Below are 20,826 nucleotides of genomic sequence, written 5' to 3'. Positions count from 1 at the left end.
ACAAATCCTAGCTGAGAATTTCCCTAATTTAGAGAGGGAAACGGGCATTCGGATCCAGGAGATAGAGAGGTCCCCCCCCAAAAAATCAATAAAAACCACTCAACACCTCGACATTTAATAGTGAAACTTGCAAATTCCAAATATAAAGAAAATCCTTAAAGCAGTGAGAGACAAGAAATATTAAGAAATATTAAGAGGGACTCTGTAAAAGAAAGAGGAAGCCCAAAGAAATAATCCACAAAAAAAGGGACTGAATAGGTATTACAATGACATTAAATTCATATCTTCCAATAGTTACTCTGAACATGAATGGGCTAAATGATCACATCAAAAGACACAGAGTTTCAGACTGTATAAAAAAGCAAGACCCATCATTTGCTGTCTACAAGAAACTCATTTTAGACTTAAGGACACCTCCAGCCTGAAAATGAAAGGTTAGAGAACAATTTACCATTCAAATGGTCCTCAAAAAAAAGCTGGGGTAGCAATCCTTATATCAGATAAATTAAAGTCTATCCCAAAGACTGTAGTAAGAGATGAAGAGGGACACTATATCATACTTAAGGATCTATCCAACAAGGGGACCTAACAATCATGAATATTTATGACCCTATTTATGTGGGAGCTGCCAAGTATATCAATTAATAACCAAAGTTAAGACGTAGATAATAATACACTTATACTGGGAGACTTCAACATGGCGCTTTCTGTAAATTACAGATATTCTAAGTGCCACATCTCCAAAGAAACGAGCTTTAAATGATACACTGGACCAGATGTATTTCACAGATATTTACAGAACTTTACATCCAAACACAACTGAATACACATTCCTCTCAAGTGCACATAGAACTTTCTCCAGAATAGATCACATACTGGGTCAAAAATCAAGTCTCAACTGGTACCAAAAGATTGGGATTGTCCCCTGCATATTTTCAGACCACAGTGCTTTGAAACTTGAATTCAATCACAAGAAGAAATTTGGAAGAAATTCAAACACGTGGAGGTTAAAGACCATCCTGCTAAAAGATGAAAGGGTCAACCAGGAAACTAGAGAAGAATAAAAAGGATTCATGGAAACTAATGAGAATGAAGATACAGCCATTCAAAATCTTTGGGATACAGCAAAAGCAGTTCTGAGAGGGAAATACATCGCAATACAAGCATCCCTCAAAAAACTGGAAAAGACTCAAATACACCAGTTAATCTTGTACCTAAACGAACTAGAGAAAGAACAGCAAATAAAACCTACACCCAGCAGAAGAAGAGAGTTAATAAAGATTCGAGCAGAACTCAACGAAAGTGAGACCAGAAGAACTGTGGAACATATCAACAAAACCAGAAGTTGGTTCTTTGAAAGAATTAATAAGATAGATAAACTGTTAGCCAGCCTTATTAAAAAGAAAAGAGAGAAGACTCAAATTAATGAAATCATGAATGAAAGAGGAGAGATCATGACCAATACCAAGGAAATACAAACGATTTTAAACACTTATTATGAACAGCTATACCTCAATAAATTAGGCAATCTAGAAGAAATGGAGGCATTTCTGGAAAACCACAAATTACCAAAACTGGAACAGGAAGAAATAGAAAACCTGAACAGGCCAATAACCAGGGAGGAAATTGAAGCAGTCATCAAAAACCTCCCAAGACACAAAAGTCCAGGGCCAGATGGCTTCCCAGGGGAATTCTATCAAACGTTTAAAGAAGAAATCATACCTATTCTCCTAAAGCTGTTCGAAAAGATAGAAAGAGATGGAGTACTTCCAAACTCATTCTATGAGGCCAGCATCACCTTAATTCCAAAACCAGACAAAGACCCCACCAAAAAGGAGAATTATACACCAATATCCTTGATGAACACGGATGCAAAAATTCTCAACAAGATACTAGCCAATAGGATCCAACAGTACATTAAGAAGATTATTCACCACGACCAAGTGGGATTTATCCCCGGGATGCAAGGCTGGTTCAACACTCGTAAAGCAATCAATGTGATAGATCATATCAACAAGAGAAAAAACAAGAACCATTGGATCCTCTCAATAGATGCAGAGAAAGCATTTGACAAAATACAGCATCCATTCCTGATCAAAACTCTTCAGAGTGTAGGGATAGAGGGAACATTTCTCAGCATCTTAAAAGCCATCTACGAAAAGCCCACAGCAAATATCATTCTCAATGGGGAAACACTGGGAGCCTTTCCCCTAAAATCAGGAACATGACAGGAATGTCCACTCTCACCACTGCTACTCAACATAGTACTAGAAGTCCTAGCCTCAGCAATCAGGCAACAAAAAGAAATAAAAGGCATTCAAATTGGCAAAGAAGAAGTCAAATTCTCCCTCCTCACAGATGACATGACACTCTACATAGAAAACCCAGAAGACTCCACCCCAAGATTGCTAGAACTCATACAGGAATTCAGCAGTGTGGCAGGATACAAATCAATGCCCAGAAATCAGTGACATTTCTATACACTAACAATGAGACTGAAGAAAGAGAAATTAAGGAGTCAATCCCATTTACAATTGCACCCAAAACATAAGATACCTAGGAATAAACCTAACCAAAGACGTAAAGGATCTATACCCTCAAAACTACAGAACACTTCTGAAAGAAATTGAGGAAGACACAAAGAGATGGAAAAATATTCCGTGCTCATGGATTGGAAGAATTAATATTGTGAAAATGTCAATGCTACCCAGGGCAATTTACACATTCAGTGCAATCCCTTTCAAAATACCATGGACTTTCTTCAGAAAGTTGAAACAAATCATCTTAAGATTTGTGTGGAATCAGAAAAGACACTGAATAGCCAGGGGAATATTGAAATATAATAATAATAATAATAATAATAATAGTAATAGTAATAATTCCTTCTGGACTTAGATACATGGTTGTTGTTCGTGGCCTTATAAAAGGTGATCTCTATGATGGAATGTGTGTGGGTTGTAATGTGTGACTTAAACAAATTGTATTTAATCTATGATTAGGTAAATTCACAAGCTAACATGATTTAAGGCAATGTTTCCATTTTCAGATAGTTAAAAGCCTAGCTAAATTAGTTTGGCCTTCTAAGTCTGAGGTTGGAACTTTGTCAACTGTGGAGACTACTGTTCTATCACATAAAGATATGCAAATGAGAAGACCTGCAACACAATGAGAAAACAGTGAAGTAAGGAGAGTCTTCTAACCACACTAAGAAAGTTTTAAGGTAGTTGGAGTATGAGGAGAAGTTGGAGACACAGAGAGTGGAGGGATGAAGAGAGAAGAGGCTGTCACTGTAGAAGATGTACATATACTGGGCCTCCCTCTCCTTTCTATGCTCATCAAGCTGTAGGGTTTTCCCTGGTTGGAATGACAGCTGCATCAGAACAAAATAGAAGTTGATATTTTTATCAGTTGCCTTAGACCTAGTCTCTGAAGTTTCAGAACACAGGAAGGTTGCTAATTGTGTGATGAGACAGATTTTCAGGTTAGAGTAGATAGAAGACAGAAAAAAAAAAGTAAAGTACTGAAGACTATTAAAAATAGAAAACTCCTTAAAGAGGATTTCCCACGAAGAGAAAAAGCTAGGTTTGACATCAAGGAATTCCCTGGATGAAATTCAGAACTGTCCTCTGTACATAGAGGGCAAGGAGAGACTGAAGAAAGAAACAGACCCCTCCAGACTGGTAGGTTTAATACACAAGGGAACTTACATAGGAGGTTTGTCTGGAGTAACTGCCAGATAAGCAGATCTCTGCATCTGCCCACCAGGATCTTAGAAGATTATGTAGAGGCCTTAATGGGATTCAGTCATGTATACGTGGTCTCAGTAACACACTGCTTCTCGATGTCACACCCTTGATATGGCTCCTAGTGTGAGAACAGTGGGCAGAATGTAGAATGTACATCCCAAGAACGGGGAAAGGGGTAAGGAACCGCCAAGTTACCTGGATCCACCTTGATAGTCAAACAGGAGTCACATCCTCTGCATGCTCTCCTCCTACAATACCTCATGTATCATAATGAGGGAGAAAGTGGGAAGAAAGGGAGCCATTTTAGGTAGGCTTATGGATATGGTGGTGCAAAGTTGGGTTGGTTATCTTTGAAGGCCTCTACATTCTCTGTGAAAAAATAGATAAATGTGATTCCAAGATAATCTCTTGGGAGAAAAAGAAATGGCAAGGAGGTGAGAGAGTTAACAAGAGAAACCTAACAGAATTTCTAGGCAGAAGTCCCAATTTAGTTTTTCATAGTTTTATTTATTTATTTTTTTCATAGTTTTAATCTCCTTGGGTGTATGAATTTTTCCCTTAGCTCCAGAGCTTGCACAGAGGAGAGATAGATGGTTGGCTAGATGCATCCTGGATTAGGATATTGTGAGAGGTATAACCAAAGGTCAACAGGGAAATTATGTTCAGAGTTATTAGCAAAAGGGCGAGTAACCTAATCAGTCACATGCACTAATTGGTAGATTGGAATTACACACAATGATTTCTAGTGCAAAAGTATCTATCCGAATTTTTTAGTTCTGAATTCATCTGGATGTGGACCTCCCATTTCAACTGAGGATAGAAAAACAAATTTGACAATTGAAGTTAACTCAATCTTGTATTAAACATAGTCTCTGGGAGCAACTATTCCATTAATTGAGGTTCAAATTATTTTCATGAATGTTTCTCATCATCTAAATGTGTCTCACCTTCATTTCTTCTTTCTCAAGTGGCCTGTTGATAAAGGAATTCAACACCAGTTGGTTGGGGGAAAAGGACAGTTAAGTCTACTTTTTGTCCTTATTCTCCTCATTTTCTCTCTTTCCTTGGCTACTTTTCTCAATAGTTAGAAATGCTTACCTTGTGTCTTGTCTGATAGGAATGACTGCCACATCACATCATTCTTTATGCAGGAAAAATATTATGAAAAGTGGAGCTGCTATACCAGGAATAAAGTAGAGGTGTTGATGGATTAATGGTCCCAGTGTGGTAAGAAAACAGATGTAGCAGAAGTGGTTTAGGAAACAAGATGGAAAGATAGGAAGATGCTCTCAGGGAGGATGGGTCTGAATTTAGTATTCCAAAGCTGGGAAAGTTTTGCACATGGAAATGTCCAGAATATGCCCAAAGGAGTTGTTAGATGAGATAAAGTAGTGGCCTTAGAGACCACAAGGTGGTAATGAAAGACTGGTGTGCCTTTTGGGTCATCAACTCTGACTTGGAATCATCTAAGACAAGCATAAGAGTTGGAATGAAGATTGAGACCATGATCCAAAATCTTCAGTTAATGAGGCAAGTATTCCAGATGGCGGTGGTAAATGGATTTTAAATGCCATTTTCAGTACAGACTCTGATAACCCTAGAATGATAATATTGAAGGAAGAAAATATAGTATAGATGCTTTATAGCATTAGTATGAAAGGGAAATCTATAACCAAAAAGTGATCAAAGAGAACAATATTAGAACTTTCATGCCAAGACTTGCCAAGGAAGATATAATTTCTGATGTATTCTAAAAGATTCTTCAGTGTTCCCTAAAAGTTACTGTGGCATGGGGTAAATATTTTCTTCTAAATATATATATCAGGTAGGAAAACTATAGATGAGTAATTGGATGAAAGGTACCAATACCCTTCCCTCCTCTGCCCCTTTGCCTCTAATTTGGTAATTACCAGATTTGGAGTCACCGCTGATATTGCCAACAGCCATGTCTGACATCTGTTAGCATTTTACGTAACAGAATAGGGAAATTAGTTGTGAAAGCGGTCACTGTCATTTTCTTGTATTTTGATCAGAAAGTCATACTGAAATATCATTGGTCAAAAGGACTTTGCTGAAAATGATTTCCAGGTATCTCACTCTACTGATTTGGATGTGAAATGCAGGAAAGCAGTGGGCGCTGAGAGGGGATTAAAGAGAGAGAGAAGTAGATAATTTCTGGTAAATGTCAACTGGAAGAGGCTTTGAAATCCATTGTTTAATTGTGATTAACTAGTTAAGCATTTGATTTAATTAGTAGTTGCTTCAATTAGAGGAGAATTTGGTGGGTAGTTTTTTTAAATTTCCAAGGCTTCATTTAGTAGCTAGGTAAATTTTATCTTTTATAAAATGCATTTGCATGTAAGACTGGTTTCTTCAATTGCTTTTTCATAAGGAATTCTAGAACTGACACTCTGAATAAAATTCCATATTATGCAAAGCAGTCTTTTTAAAAAAATATATAAACGAAACTGTTTTGATGAATTCACAGTTATCATGTGGTGTCTTTATTTACGATCTTTAGAATTTATGCTGTTCTCAGAAATTATACCTTATTACATGGCTTATTTTTTTTTAATGCTAAAGGTGTTATCTAATTACAGTATAATTAAATGTAATTTATCAAATAGAAATAAAGACAAAATCGGTAATCAGAGACTCTTGCTCCATTCATAGATATTCAGTGGAGGTGTATCGTGTAATTAGTTTACCAATGTTTACTCTAGAACAAGTAGAATAAAATTGTCATCATTTTTCCTTTCATCATCTGACAGCACACTTGGAATTCATTTGCATAGCTTTACAATGGGAGTCATTACCCTCATCACAGATCTACTGTTGTATAACCACCAATGAAAAAGTGAAGTTTCTGAAGAGTTTAGAGATAAGAAGATGGGTTTATTGTCGAAAGAAAGAGTTCAAAGTTTCTTTTCTTTTGAGGGGAACAACTGATGTTAACACAGTTCTCTTATGATCTCAAGTTTGGCCACATCTCTGAGGACAGAGTCTGTCTATTCCGACACATAAAATGAAGTAAGAAAGACTACTGACATGACTTACAAAGGAGATGGCTTGAAACTGGTGCTGGAAACTTGGTCCCTCATCCAACAAAAGCAATAAAGGGATTCAAGATGGAGAGGCTGGGCAGTGGGAGATAGATTCTTCAGAGCTGCTGTGCTCTGTGTCCTTCGTGTTCCCCAAGGTAGAATGTGTGTGTGTGTGTGTGTGTGTGTGTGTGCGCATGCGCGTGTGTGTGCTTATGTGTTTTGGGGTGGAGGATTATTTTCTTGTCTCACGTCCATGAAGAGACAGTGCATGAAAATCTCATGGAGATCTACATATGTGTATCTGTGGTTTGGAGAACACAGAAGCTAAAGCAGGAACTGCCTGCCAAGCAACTAAATGAGAACAATGCATTTGGGAAATACACTCACACCTATATTGCCTGAGGTGTATGTGTCCAGTGCTTTTTTTTTTTTTTTTTTTTTTTTGTAACAAGAGAGCTACATTCATCTGTATCATCCACTCTTAAAAGAGAATTCCCTTCTTAGTTAGCAACTGTCAAACTGGCTTGAGTTCAGGATAGGGAAGCACCACTTCCCCACGTCTCCATTTTCCCATCTTAGTCCTTTTTCTACTCTTGGGTTTTTTAATCCATTTATAGTAGTGGTCTCTTTTAATCCATTTCTAGGGTTTGAATGCATGGGCATTGGGGTCAGCCACACCTAGAATAGTTTTGGCTGTGTCATTTACTGACACGTGAGAAGTACTTGCAGTTTTCTAAATATTTTAGACTTCTATTTTGTCATCTGTAAAGTGGAAAAGAATGTAGTGCCTACCCCACAGAGTTACTATGAAAAATCAGTGTGTGTAATTAATTAGCTCAGTGTGTGGCACATAGAGCTAAATAGATGTTAGCTATTATAAAGTATGCATTAAAAATGGATATTCTCTCTCCAGTGTCCTGGTGCTATCCTAAAATGTAGATTCAGAAGTATCTCCTCTGAACTTAGTTGAGAGTCTTGTGATCTCTGTTGTTGATATTTTAAATTTTCAAGTGTTGCTGAGAGATGTCTGCGTTGAGTAGCTGAATGATACAAAATGGGAAGTCTTATATTCATCATTCTGGTTAATGGGAAGATGCAGAAGAGACTCCTGCATAAAGTCAGGGAAATATCCCTTTTCATGAACTGAGTTGGCAGAAATAGCTCGCTGTGACTACCAAGTGTTCTCACTTAAATGATTCATGAAATGACCAGCTGCATCAGTTCTCTAGAACCATTATGGGTCCTAGGTATTTAAATGGTGTCCCTTAAAGAAGTCTTCCTCCCTCCCGAATCTTGCACTGCAAAATTTTCCAATCAGCCATTTTCCTCTGCAATTCTTTTAGGAATGGCATTCATTCCAGGGGTCTGAATCCTGGTATCCTTTTAGCATCCCCTTCTTAACCTCATCCTAGCCAAAGCTCAATTTTTCTTCCTCCACACCCCCCACACCCCCACAACAGAACTTGGTGAGGCATTGAAAAAGACCAGATGTTAACAGCAACAAACATGTTTTAATTCCTGGAGAAATAAAAGGAGCTAGTTCAGGAGGCCATGGGTTTTAAAGCCATAGCTTTCCTATAGTTAAATGGAAAAAGGAGACACTTTCACACAATACCTTTTACTTTATGGATCAGATAGCTTTACCTGTTGCAGAAAAGAAGTAAGAGAGGGAGAGGGAGGAAGAGAGTAGGAGAAAGAAAGGGAGAGAGAATCCTCCTATTTCTTATTACATATATGCACACGTACGTTTATAAGTAGCTAGGCAGCTGCCCCCGCCTCATGCTAGGCTCTGTGCTGAGTGCTTTCTTTCTGAATTAATCTTGCCTATGATCCTAAAAGAGTGGTATCAGGAGTTAGGCATATACCAAGAAATCATGGTTCAGAGGAATTAAATACCTTACTTCAGTTACCATAGCTAAGGAAGGGGTGCAAACATACATTGTCTTATTCCAAAGCCCATGCTCTTTGCACTCTACCCTGATACCTCTGGTTACTCAAGTTCAGTTAATCTTTATTCCTCAAGTAGAAATAACAAAAAATGGGCATTCCTCTAGAAAAAGTAACAGTGATTTCATACAGGTACTCATAGCTTTTCCTGAAATGAATTTTCCAAAAGAAAACGGGAAGGTACATTAAAACACCTAGAAAGAGAACTATAAATGTGGTCCACTTCATATTATGGTCTAAAGATTATATCTGTTGGTGTATATCTGTTTAATATTGAAACATATGAAACACAGTATTGCCAGATATAGAACCCCCTGTATTCCCATACTTGGAAAGGAAAAATAATTTATGAGACTTCTATCATTGAACTGATGTGTTATATGCTATTAGGCAGATATTTCATTCAATATCAAGTAAAAGCATGAGCATGTTGGCTCAATAGAACCTTTTAAACCTTTAACTACCAATCAGTTTTTCTTTTTCTTTTTTCCCAAAAAACACTATACCCAAAGTTTCCATGTACCTAAATGTTCCAAAATTTCATTTTAGGGACATTATTTCCTAGATCACGAAAAATAAGTTATTTCTTACTATTTTATCATTGAACATTGTTATATAAATTTTAAGCAGAAATTTCAGATGCAAAGGCACATTTAAATGGCATTTAAAAACCAAATAGGGCCTGTATCTTTGCACTGTTTTATGCTTAGAGCATGAAAATTAACATTTCTTGTCTGCAGTTATCAGATGTTTTTACCCAGAAGGAGCATGAGTTAATGGATTCTTATCCTACTTTTCAAAACTGCAACTAAATAAATAGTTGTTGAACTTAAGGAATGGTAATCTGGGTAATATTCCACTTTCTCCCAGGGAACTATCAATTGCCTGTGCTTTTCTAGATAGAACTAAATGAGTTTTTTGTTTTGTTTTGTTTTGGTTTATATAATTAGAAACACACAGTAAAAGAATATAATGAAATGTACATGTGTAAATTATCTTCTATTGTTATGTCTAATCTATATTCTTCTTTTTTTATAAATATTTCATTTATTTATTCATGAGAAACACAGAGAGAGAGGCAGTGACATAGGCAGAGGGAGAACCAGGCTCCTTGTGGGGGAGACGACCCAAGACTTGATCCCAGGACCCCGGGACCATGACCTGAACCAAAGGCACATGCTCAACGGCCATATCACCCAGGTACCCCATCTAATCTGTATTTTTCTTGTACCTAAATTGCACAGGCATTTGGTCTGGTCTGTTGTGGCTATTCATGGAATAAATCCAGAGCAAAATCTAGATAATCTATCCCTGGTGTACATATTGCAATATATTACATTAGACAAATATCTATCATATCTACCCTTATCCTATAAAATTTAAACTTTCTTAAGATGTCACTATCTCTATTATATTCTGAAAATATTTTTCTTTATATCTTATCAATAAAATTTGCTGTCATTACCATTTTACTGTTTAACGTAAATGAGGAATGTAGGAGAAACAAAGTATAGTATTTTTATTGGTAATAGTATGTGCTTGTACACTGTCTAGCAGAACTCATTTATTTTGATTTATATCTTTTTTGCTATTATTAAATATCTAAACAATTTCCTATATTTTGCACTTAATTTTACAATTCTCTTTTCTGATTTTTTGCTGACCAGAGGAGTATAGGGACTGATGATGATGGGACATCATGAGAGTAAGGAGACTGGGTTAGAGCCATCCCTATTTCATCAAAAAGCCAAGGAATGGCATTTCCATGTGAATGTTTTCCAGAATTTTGAGAAGATACAGAGATACTGCTATGGAGAGAAGTTAATTTCTCCCAAGTTAAAATGAGTGTTTTACCTAGGAGTCTTTTCCTTTGCATATTTAGGCTAATGTGTTTACGTTTAAGATCTCTTTCCTTTCAATATTCATGTTTTGGTTTTAGCACTTTTTCCCCAGAGAAAGTAGAGAGAAATTGCTGCAGTCCACTTTCAGTTTTCCATAGGATTTAGATATACTGTAAACCAGAAACTTAAATCTCAAAATATTGCAGATCAAGCTCTGCACTTTCTGTGGGAGGGAACTGGGAGGTATCTGTTTGAAAGTGAATGGGTGAATGGCTATGGCCATCCCTCCTCTAGACCACAGATTCCAGAAGTGGGGTCTGGGGCTTTTTTCTGTTTGTGTCCAGGACAATTTGGAGGCTCACCCCTCTCAAAGTAAGCACTCCAACAGACAAGTAAGAGAAACCAGTAAGTGAAAGGAATGTCACAGTGTGAGTTAACTCTAGCTTTTGTTTATTGTTCCACTTTGCTCTAAGAGCATATACTATACTATTTTTACAAAACTTGAAAGTAACCTAATTCGTTGGAATGGGCACTGGAAACTAATCTCCCTCCTCATGGATTCCTGTCTCCCAAATTAGAGTCAAGGTTAAAATAACCCAGTGCTGATCATCATACAGTTTAAGGCTGTCTAGACAAGGTAAAAATGTTCTCATGAGCGGTTTTGCACACAAGAAAAATACAGGTTTGTGTGAATTGCTGGCTCAACGCTTTTGTGATATGATTACAAAATGAGGACAATGATTTTATTTCTTTATATTTTACAGCAAGTAAAATGAGTGAGTGAAAGCCATTTCATGGAATCTGTTCCACAGAGCAGGAGTCTTGCCCAGAGTCCTCTGTGTTCAGGATGGAAGTAGAAAAAAAAAAATCTAGGTGTGATCAATTCTAACTTTAGTGTACAGGCTCACTCTCCCTTTCAGCTCATCTATTACCTTTTTTTGTTATCATGCTGTGGTGGGCTTCTTCTGCTTTGAGTTCTTTTTAAATAAATATATATTTTTTGAGTGGAAAATTCTTTGTCTCAATTTTCATCTTCTTCACAGAAAATTTTCATTTGCTTTTTTATTCTTGTTTCTTTCCTTCTATGTACTAGTAGTTTTTGACATAGATCCTATGTTGGACCTTTTTTGATTATGTCTCAACTTGAAAAGACACGGGATCTTTTCAGATAAAAAATCTCTAGGAGGGTGTGCATGTGTGTGCATGTATGTGAGCACTCGTGTACATGGGCTACAGGAACTCTCTGTTCCTGGGTCATAGGTGTAAGTTAAGCAATCCTTTCCTGTACTTCACCTGACCAAGACAGGCAGTGTGGGGCTCTCACTTGCTCTCCTTCACCTGCAGCATGGTTGGTTGTAAAACCAGACAGCCTGTGCAATATCTCATTCAGGCCATTTTCCGATCCAGGTCCCGCCAAATGGCATCCATTGGCTAATGTTGGTTATTACTGTTATTACAAAGTTCTCGTGTGTTTTTTGTATTATTAGTTTAATGATTTTTAAAAACATACCGATTATAAGCTGTCACTGGGAATTGTATACATTTAGAATGCCAGAGTTGTTGTTTTGTTTAGGGCCTTTGTGCAAAAATTAGGTCCCCAAATATTCAGAAATAGTGTTTCCTTGAATAAAGTTGAGGATAAATTTATTCAGTAAAATAAATTGAATAAAATACAAGTGAATAATTGTAACTGAATTCTATATTTTTAAGAAATGAAAAGGTCCAGTGACTGTTTTTTGAAAGGTAGCTCATAGGTTCCTGTGGGGAAATGCTAAGCTTCTATAGCTAAAGAATAGCTGTTATAAATTTAAAGTTACTTTCTCTCATCATATCTATACATGGAAACTAATTGAATACATCAGAAGTATGTGTGTGATGAAAAGTAAAGATCAGTAAACTCTTCTGTCTTAACCCTCGACCATGGCTCAGAGAAAATCTTTTGATTCTATTTTAAAATATTTATTTATTTATTTATTTATTTATTTATTTATTTATTTATGAAAGAGAGCTCTGGGTAGGTGAGGGAGGGACAGAAAGAGAGGGAGAATGTTCCTGATCTCTATGTCGTTCCAGTTTTTTTAGTACATGTGCTGTGAAAGCAAGTGCCAGAGGAAATCTTTTTAAATAGTTCTGTTAGTGATCTTCTTAACAAGAGAATATGATTACATCTCTATTCTTTTTTGTTTTACCAACTTAATAAAGGATGTGTTGATTGTTCATGATGAAAAGTCATTCTTATTTTACGATCTTCTTCAGACATTATTCTGAAAGTATAAATGTAGAGGTTGGGGTGAAAATTATATTGGAATGTGGTGAAGAGGGAGTCAGAGCACTCCTTAGCTGTGGTTTTCCATTCTGAAGCTTCCTTAACCCGGAGTGGCGAAAGCGATGCTCCTCTTCCTAATGAACCATCAGAAGGTCAGGAGTCTTCACAAACCTATGCCATCCCTCTCCGGTCATCTCATCACATAGGCATTCTGTTGTTTCACATCATCACAAGAAGGGTGAGTACAGTACAATAAGGTATTTTGAGAGAGAAAGACCACATTTAGAAAACTTGTGTTATGGCATACTGACATAATTCTATTGTATTTTTGATTGTTGTTAATCTCGTACTGTGCTTAATTTATAAAATAACTTTATCATAGGTATGTATGATACACACATATATAGGAAAAAACATTATATATATATATATTTATCTGTATTATCTACAGCTTCAGACATCCCCTGGGGGTCTTGGAATGTATACCATTACTGTATTATCAGTTCTGTGAAATTTTGCTCTAAGGCCCACTGGAAAATGGGTTTGTAGTTAGAGAGGGATGTATGGTTGAGAAAGGTTTTTGTTTTTATTTGTTTCATTAGGACTAGAGAATTCATAAGTCAGTGTTTGTAAGCCAGTGGGAATGATCTAGGAAAGGTGGAAAAAATGTATGTTAAATTTGTGCAAGAAACTATTCTTAGGACTACATCTCTCTCTGTGCCTTTGTCTAACTACATCTATATTTTATTTCTATATGTATATATTCATTGAATTCTTGCAACAGTCCTGAGATACTCTTTTTTTTTTTTTTCTGAGATACTCTTATTATGCCCATTTACAGATATGAAGTTTGGGCACTAACAAGTTGAGCAATATTCTCAAGATTACAAAGCTAGTAAATGGCCATGTTAGGATTCAAATTAGAATGCCTGCATAAAAAGCCAGAGATTTAATCACTGTGGTCTTCTGGCTCTGAGGCTTACTTTAGAGTCCTACCTTGGCTTCCTCTGAACAGATTATTTCAATTATTCTAGAGTGTTCTATCAAGTGTCATGACTGAGGGAAAGTCTGGCTGGCTGTGCAGAGGTTCTGGAAGAGAAACAAAGAGAAAGGACTGGTAAATTTATTTTATGTACTATTTTTAACGAATCTTCCTGTTTTTAGTCTTTTTCTCACTTTGGTTCTTTTATTGCATCAGTTGACTTTGAGCCCAAATCCTCCGTAGGTTACTTTCAAGTGAATGTTTTCACACCTACTCAGCAGTATTTTTATGGCATATTCTAGCCTGTAGTTTTTTCCCCTCTGTTTCATCTGTCAATCTGCTCACATATAAACTTCATCTTTGAAAAGTTTGTGGAAATCACTTATATTCTCTGATGCTCCTCTTATTCTTTTCTCTAGTATGAAATTATTTACTTTGTATTTCAGAATCTTTCAAGAGTAATGAGACGGGTGGATAAAAAGCAAACACATGTTTCCAGCCTTAGTCTTACCTTGGAAATGAAAGTACTGACTACTTTTTAAACAGATAGATGGATTGGTTAATTATCTTTAGAGTTTACTGATTTCAGCATAGAGATTAAGAGAACAAACTTAAAAAGACTTTAGTGAAAAACTAGCTCTACTACTTTTTTAACTGAACACACTTACCTCAAGAACAGTTACCTCAAGAATACAATATGTTGAAACTATTGAGATGACATAGGATTGGCATTAAGCATAGAGTATATCCCATGTTAAGTAGTTAATGAAGAGTAATTACTACTTTTCTTAGGTAATAGTGAGATCCTGACAGAGAGATAACTGTGCGACCAGAGTAATATGGGTTATTTGGTTTTCATTGTCGGTATAATTATTGTCATTATTAAATATCGATCAAAGGCTAGTGTCATAAGCAATGAGAATATAAAGATATAACAGTAAAAATTGTTTTTCTATAAATACACCTAAAATAGTTGTTTAATGTAACATTATATATTTTTTTATGTTATAAGAGGGATAAGATTTTCTTTTGAGAGAATATTTCCATTTTTTATGATCCCTATGCATAGTAAAATATTTTATTGAGGGACGCCTGGGTGGCTCAGCAGTTGAGCATCTGCCTTCAGCTCAGGGCATGATCCTGGGTCCGGGTATCGAGTCCCATATCAGACTCCCTGCATGGAGCCTGCTTCTCCCTCTGCCTGTGTCTCTGCCTCTCTCTCTGTGTCTCTCACGAATAAATAAAATCTTTTTAAAAATATATTTTATTGAAATTATTTCAGTGAGGCTCTGTTTCTTTCCTATGGGTAAATGAATTTCTTATTTTTATTTAAAAGATTTTATTTATTTATTTGAGAGAGAGAGAGAGAGATGGTGACAAAGATAAAGAGAGAGCAGGAGCAGGGAAGAAAAGGAGAAGCAGGCATCCTCTGAGCAAAGAGCCTGACTCAGGGCTTGAGCCCAGGACCCTGGGATCATGCTTAACCAATTGAGACATCCAGGCACCCCAAATTTCTTACTTATATAGTTTTTTTAAAAGGAAACACTGTTAAATATAATATATATTTGAAATACAAAAGTAGCTTTCAACTTACATAATTTTAGTATATATATTGTATAATTAGAATATATAAAATACATTCTAATATTTTTAATATTATAATATACATACATATATAATATGAATACATATATAAATATATATATTCTAGGCAAAGGACTGTTATTCAATATATCTCTGCTCCCTTAGTCAGACAAAAATTCTAGCTAATGGAATACTAGAAGATTATTAGCTTTGAGAGTAGAAGAACCTTGCTTCTCTTTGAAGTTCTAAGTCATTTATCACTATGTGTTCAGGGAAAATTCTGAGACTTTGTACATTGAATAAAAAGACCAGAAATACAAACTAAATGAGTTCTGTTTAGGAAATAGGGATATATAAATATATAAACAGTGGCCAGTTCACCCTTTGAATTTTCTCTATTCAAAACATTACCATCGGGGATCCCTGGGTGGCGCAGCGGTTTGGCGCCTGCCTTTGGCCCAGGGCGCGATCCTGGAGACCGGGGATCGAATCCCACGTCGGGCTCCCGGTGCATGGAGCCTGCTTCTCCCTCTGCCTGTGACTCTGCCTCTCTCTCTCTCTCTCTGTGACTATCATAAATTAAAAAAAAAACAAAAAAACATTACCATCTCAGCTTATGGGAGCTGTGACGTTTTTTATGACATATTACCATGTCTGTGGTAGCACTGAAAGCAATTTGTGTTTAATGTTATTGACTTTTAGAATTTTTAGTTTTTATCTGGAAATCATGAATATTTTTACGTAATTCATCAATTGCCACAAATAAAATAGTATATGAATTATAAATTGGAAATCTTATATTTCTCTTACCTTACTTGATCTCTTTAACATTTGTCACATTTGACAACATTTTCTTTAGAACTTCTTTGAACTCCCAATTTTAGTGGGTTTATTTTTTTACTTTTTTATTGACCTATATTAGATATTTTTATGCCCTTTGATTCATCTTGCTCTGTATTTTTTTGGGGGGGGCGGGATTTATCCATAGCGTCATTCAGCTACCACTACAGAACACTAATAACTACTATGCTTGTAAATATTGCTCAGATCTATTTCCTAAACTGTATATCTCTATCATCTATCTATCTGTCTATCTATCTATCTATCTATCATGTATCATCTGCTGTTTTACTGGATATGTCTACCTGAATATCTTGGAAAGTATCTAAAACAATGTTACAAACTAACCTTATTATTTATACCCTTCTCTATGGAAAAGCACTCCCTATTTACTCCCTAGAATATGCACAGTACATCCAACAACAATCTCTGAATCTGTTACCTTTGTTAGTTAATAGCAATATGATCAAACCAGTTTCCCAAGTAGTAAATTCAGGGACTTCTCAATCCCCGCCCCCTCATGTTTTCACTTTTACTTAAAAAAAAAATGATCACAATTTTCTTTCCTTAAATTTATCCCCAAATCATATTGATCTTGTATTTAAAATATTTTTTGAATATCTTCTTACTCCATTCCATTCTGATCTCCAGTTTTCAAGTCTTTGTTCTTCTGCACCCCTTATTGTGTTTCTTTTTTATCTATTTATTTATTTATTCTTAAAATCACATTATGAGGCAGTCACTATGCCAGGGACTTCAGATAGTCAGGGAAGCCCTCTCACATAGTGACATTTATAACAGTGATAATGTTACTTCCCATCATTCATTCTCCATAGTGACTTCAGATCCAACTCAGGCCCTTAAACACAAATATTGCTAATGTGCTCAAATTTAGGACTCCAATTACCTGTAGTGTAAAAATCAAAATTTCTTTAAGGCACACCTTTATCTTCTTTGCCAGAATGGATTCTTTCCTATTCTTTTCTGTACTGCAGAAGGACAAAGAATTAACATTCTCCAACAAAATCTGAACAAAACAATACAAAATTAATATTGTTTTTTTTATTGCAGTCTTTGCATGTGCTTGAAATGCTCACCTTCTTTTGTCTGCCTAACTCATCATTTAAGACTCATCTCAAGTATAACCTCAATGAAGTTTTCGTGAGAGAATTAGATTCTTCTCTACGCTCTCACATTTCTCAGCCCCTAGAAAATACCTCTATTATAGCACCTGTCACATTAAAATTCAATCATCTTTTACATGTTTGTTTACTTAGGTTGATTGAACTTATTCAAGTCAGGGACTGAGATATTCATTTCTGCTATTTCTGGCACCCAGTTCAGTACCCAGCATATTTAATACAATTTTGATGAATGGATAGATGGATGAGGAGATAAATGACAAAAATTTGCTTCTTTCTAAAAATAATTGCTTTGAATATACCATTAGTTTTGCTCTCATTTCAATGCCGCCAGTTTAAAGAGATTTCAATGACATGACTTTTCTGACCTGAAAATAAATTTCTATATTGTACAACTCCAACACAAAGAGCTAAAAAAAACAACAACTTCTCAAGTTGTGCATTAGATTCTTTTACATTTTTAAGATTTGAGACGTGGAAGGAGAGCTTAATGGAAATTCAAAGTGGGTTTGAAGGACACCTCAATAGTTACTTGTAAATAAGAACATTCTGTTTATCTTCTAGTTCACCAAGAAAAGAAGAGAAAAGAAAAGAAAAGGGGAAAAAAAGACAGCAACACTGGGGAAAACAGATCCTGCATTTTGAATCACAACAAACAAAACTAATAAACAGCAAACCACAGGGACCTGTCAGCTGAAAGGAAGATACAGCATTCATTTTATAAACAATTCACTAGTGTGTCAACAGACAGTCTGACAGGGAAAGAAAGTGAACAATATTTTTCAAAAAATATCTATTTTGCTGAATAAATCTTGAGCAAAATATTGTGTGAGCTCTATTGATTGAGAGTAAGGGCCATGCAAACACGAAGAGGCTGTATTTCTTACATTAAACAATTTTTTTGTTGAAGTACATTTTCTTCGTAATTTGAAAATTATTAGTGTCATTAATACTACCCCCTTTTCTACAACAGAATACTGAATAGATGTTACAAAAGATCCTTTACTTTCTAATAATGAAAGGAGTCAGGTATGGTGATAAAAATACTAAGATACATATAATTATCTTCATATTAGCAGCACAATTCTCATGATAATGGAAGGAAGTCATGAAATTAAAAACAGATTAGAATTATTAGCATGTCGACCAACTGATGTGATTATCTACTCAACTTATCAAAAATTTATTACAGAGATGATCCGATTAAAATTTTAGTATAATAGGATTCTTGTCTTAGTTCGGGTTCTCCCAACAGCAATTTCTTAGATTTTGATTTAGACACAGATAGCTTATTTGGGAGGTGTTCCCAGGATGCTGGAGTAAAGAGAGAATGAAGTGGAGTGAGTTACACAAGGATGAGGGAAAGCCAATTAAAAATGGGTTCTTGAACTGATTATTATTCTAGACAACTAAGCTCGATCTTGCTAGGGATCCTTTGGGAAACCATATGGAAAAAACCTTAGAATTGTCCCTCCAGTGAATGTGAGACTGGGATATCTACCCACTGACAATCATCTCTCACTGGCTGAAGGTTGCTCTGGGAGATGTCTATCTACTGCATTTATGGACTGTGCCTTTAGAGTTAGATGTCCAACAAGCTCAAGGAGGGGAACCTACTGTTTATGCAAGAATTGTCCACCACAGCTACAGCTGACAATAAAGCTGGCCCTAGGGAGTGTGGTTTGGGGTTCCAACAATGTCCAATGTACGTGTGCATTTGCATTAGTTTATAAATTCTCTGGCAACTACTTTAAATATGAAGATGTATATTTTTGTTATTTAATTGCCCTAAGAGATAGGAAATGACCTGAAGAAAATAACCTAGTATTTAAAAATTTGCAAATTTAAAACAAATTTGGACAAGTCATAGTATGCTAGTTGTGATACAAACATGGTAGGTACATTCTATCATCTTGTTGCTATTACTAATGGGCTGGAAGTAATTATGCCTGACCTAACGAGAAAGATATAACTCTAATGAAAATCTCTTCTTGTCATTCTTTAAGACTTTTTTCTTTGAGTAGATCATGATAATAAAAATGGGGAAAAAACTTCTAACATCTAGAATATTACAACCACCTTATCTGTTTGTTACAGGTAGAACAATGCTCTTCTTGGACCTTGGAACAGGAACTAATTTGTCTTTTCTTTGTACTACTAAGCTGTGTCTTAAATTTTCTATAAACATTATAAGTCATCAAACTTTTAACTTCAAATAGTTAAAAATTTTTTCAATAAATATCTATTTTGTTGTGAATAAATCATGAGCAAGACATGTGAACAGAAGGTGCTTACCATATTCCAGGCACTGTTCTAAGGAAATTATCTGTATTAACATATTTAACCTTTCTTTTTAAAGATTTTATTTTTAAGTAATCTCTCCATCCAATGTGGTGCTCAAACTCACAACCCCAAGCTCAAGAGTGGCATGCTCTACCGACTGAGCCACCCAGACGCCCCAGTATATTTAACCTTAATTAAAACACTTTGAATTTGGAAGTATTATTATTATTATTGTTTATTATATGGGTAATGAAATTGAGGCACAGTGAAGTTAAGTAGCTTTAAAGGTAACAGAGATGGTAAGTATTTGAACTAGTTTTTTTTTTTTTTAATCTGATAAGATGTTATTATAATGTGGTTGACAAGGAAATCCAGTTATTTCTGTGGCACACAATGTCTTACTAATTAAAATTACATGTAATGACAAAATGTCAGGACATATTAAAACTTTAGGAATTTTACATCACTTTTAGGAATTTTTCATAACATTTACCCACATAATATAACCTCATAAAATTAATCATTATTTGTTTGACAATGCTTCCAATGTAACTTAACATACCAAATAAACAAACCTAATTAGTCAAAATGATTATTTAGAATTTGAATTTTTAGGAAGTTTGTTAAGAACTTCAGAAGATTCTGAATGGGGGCAGCCCCGGTGGCGCAGCGGTTTAGCGCCACCTGCAGCCCAAGGCGTGATCCTGGAGATCCTGGATGGAGTCCCATGTTGGGCTCCCTGCATGGAGCCTTCTTCTCCCTCTGCCTGTGTCTCTGCCTCTCTCTCTCTCTGTGTCTCTATGAATAAATAAATAAAATCTTAAAAAAAAAAAGATTCTAAATGGTATGCCTAAATAAGATCATAGGTCACTGTAAGATTTAATACTTTATCATGTATTTAACCAAGGTGACAATAAAAGACCCCAAAGGCAAAAACAGAGAGTTACTTGGTTGTTAGCAAAACAGCTTCTTTAAATATTGAGAAGATTTAGTAATCAAAGACCTAATAAAAACAGAGAAGCCTTGTTTTTCTGGGCAGATAAAAATAAAATAGCTTGTTTATAATTTCTTATCAAGAACAGACCAAATATAAAAGAAGCTTTTGTCTTTTTAACAAAGTTAAGCCAATTTCCAGAGAAAGAAACAAATTC

The 20,826-nt window shown here is 35.6% G+C and overlaps 1 long non-coding RNA gene across 1 annotated transcript; it reads left to right on the top strand.

The window, feature by feature from the left end:
* Positions 1 to 9,807: 9,807 nt before the first annotated feature.
* Positions 9,808 to 18,044, top strand: LOC140595174 (uncharacterized). Its single transcript, XR_011996591.1, has 4 exons — positions 9,808 to 9,937; positions 12,940 to 13,082; positions 13,879 to 13,961; positions 17,957 to 18,044. It is a non-coding gene; the product is annotated as an uncharacterized lncRNA (long non-coding RNA).
* The last annotated feature ends 2,782 nt before the right edge of the window (positions 18,045 to 20,826 follow it).

The sequence above is a fragment of the Vulpes vulpes genome, chromosome 13 (genome assembly GCF_048418805.1).
Source record: "Vulpes vulpes isolate BD-2025 chromosome 13, VulVul3, whole genome shotgun sequence".
Taxonomy (NCBI): domain Eukaryota; kingdom Metazoa; phylum Chordata; class Mammalia; order Carnivora; family Canidae; genus Vulpes; species Vulpes vulpes.
The sequence above is the reverse complement of the archived record's forward strand: the minus strand, read 5'-3'. Positions and strand labels throughout refer to the sequence as shown.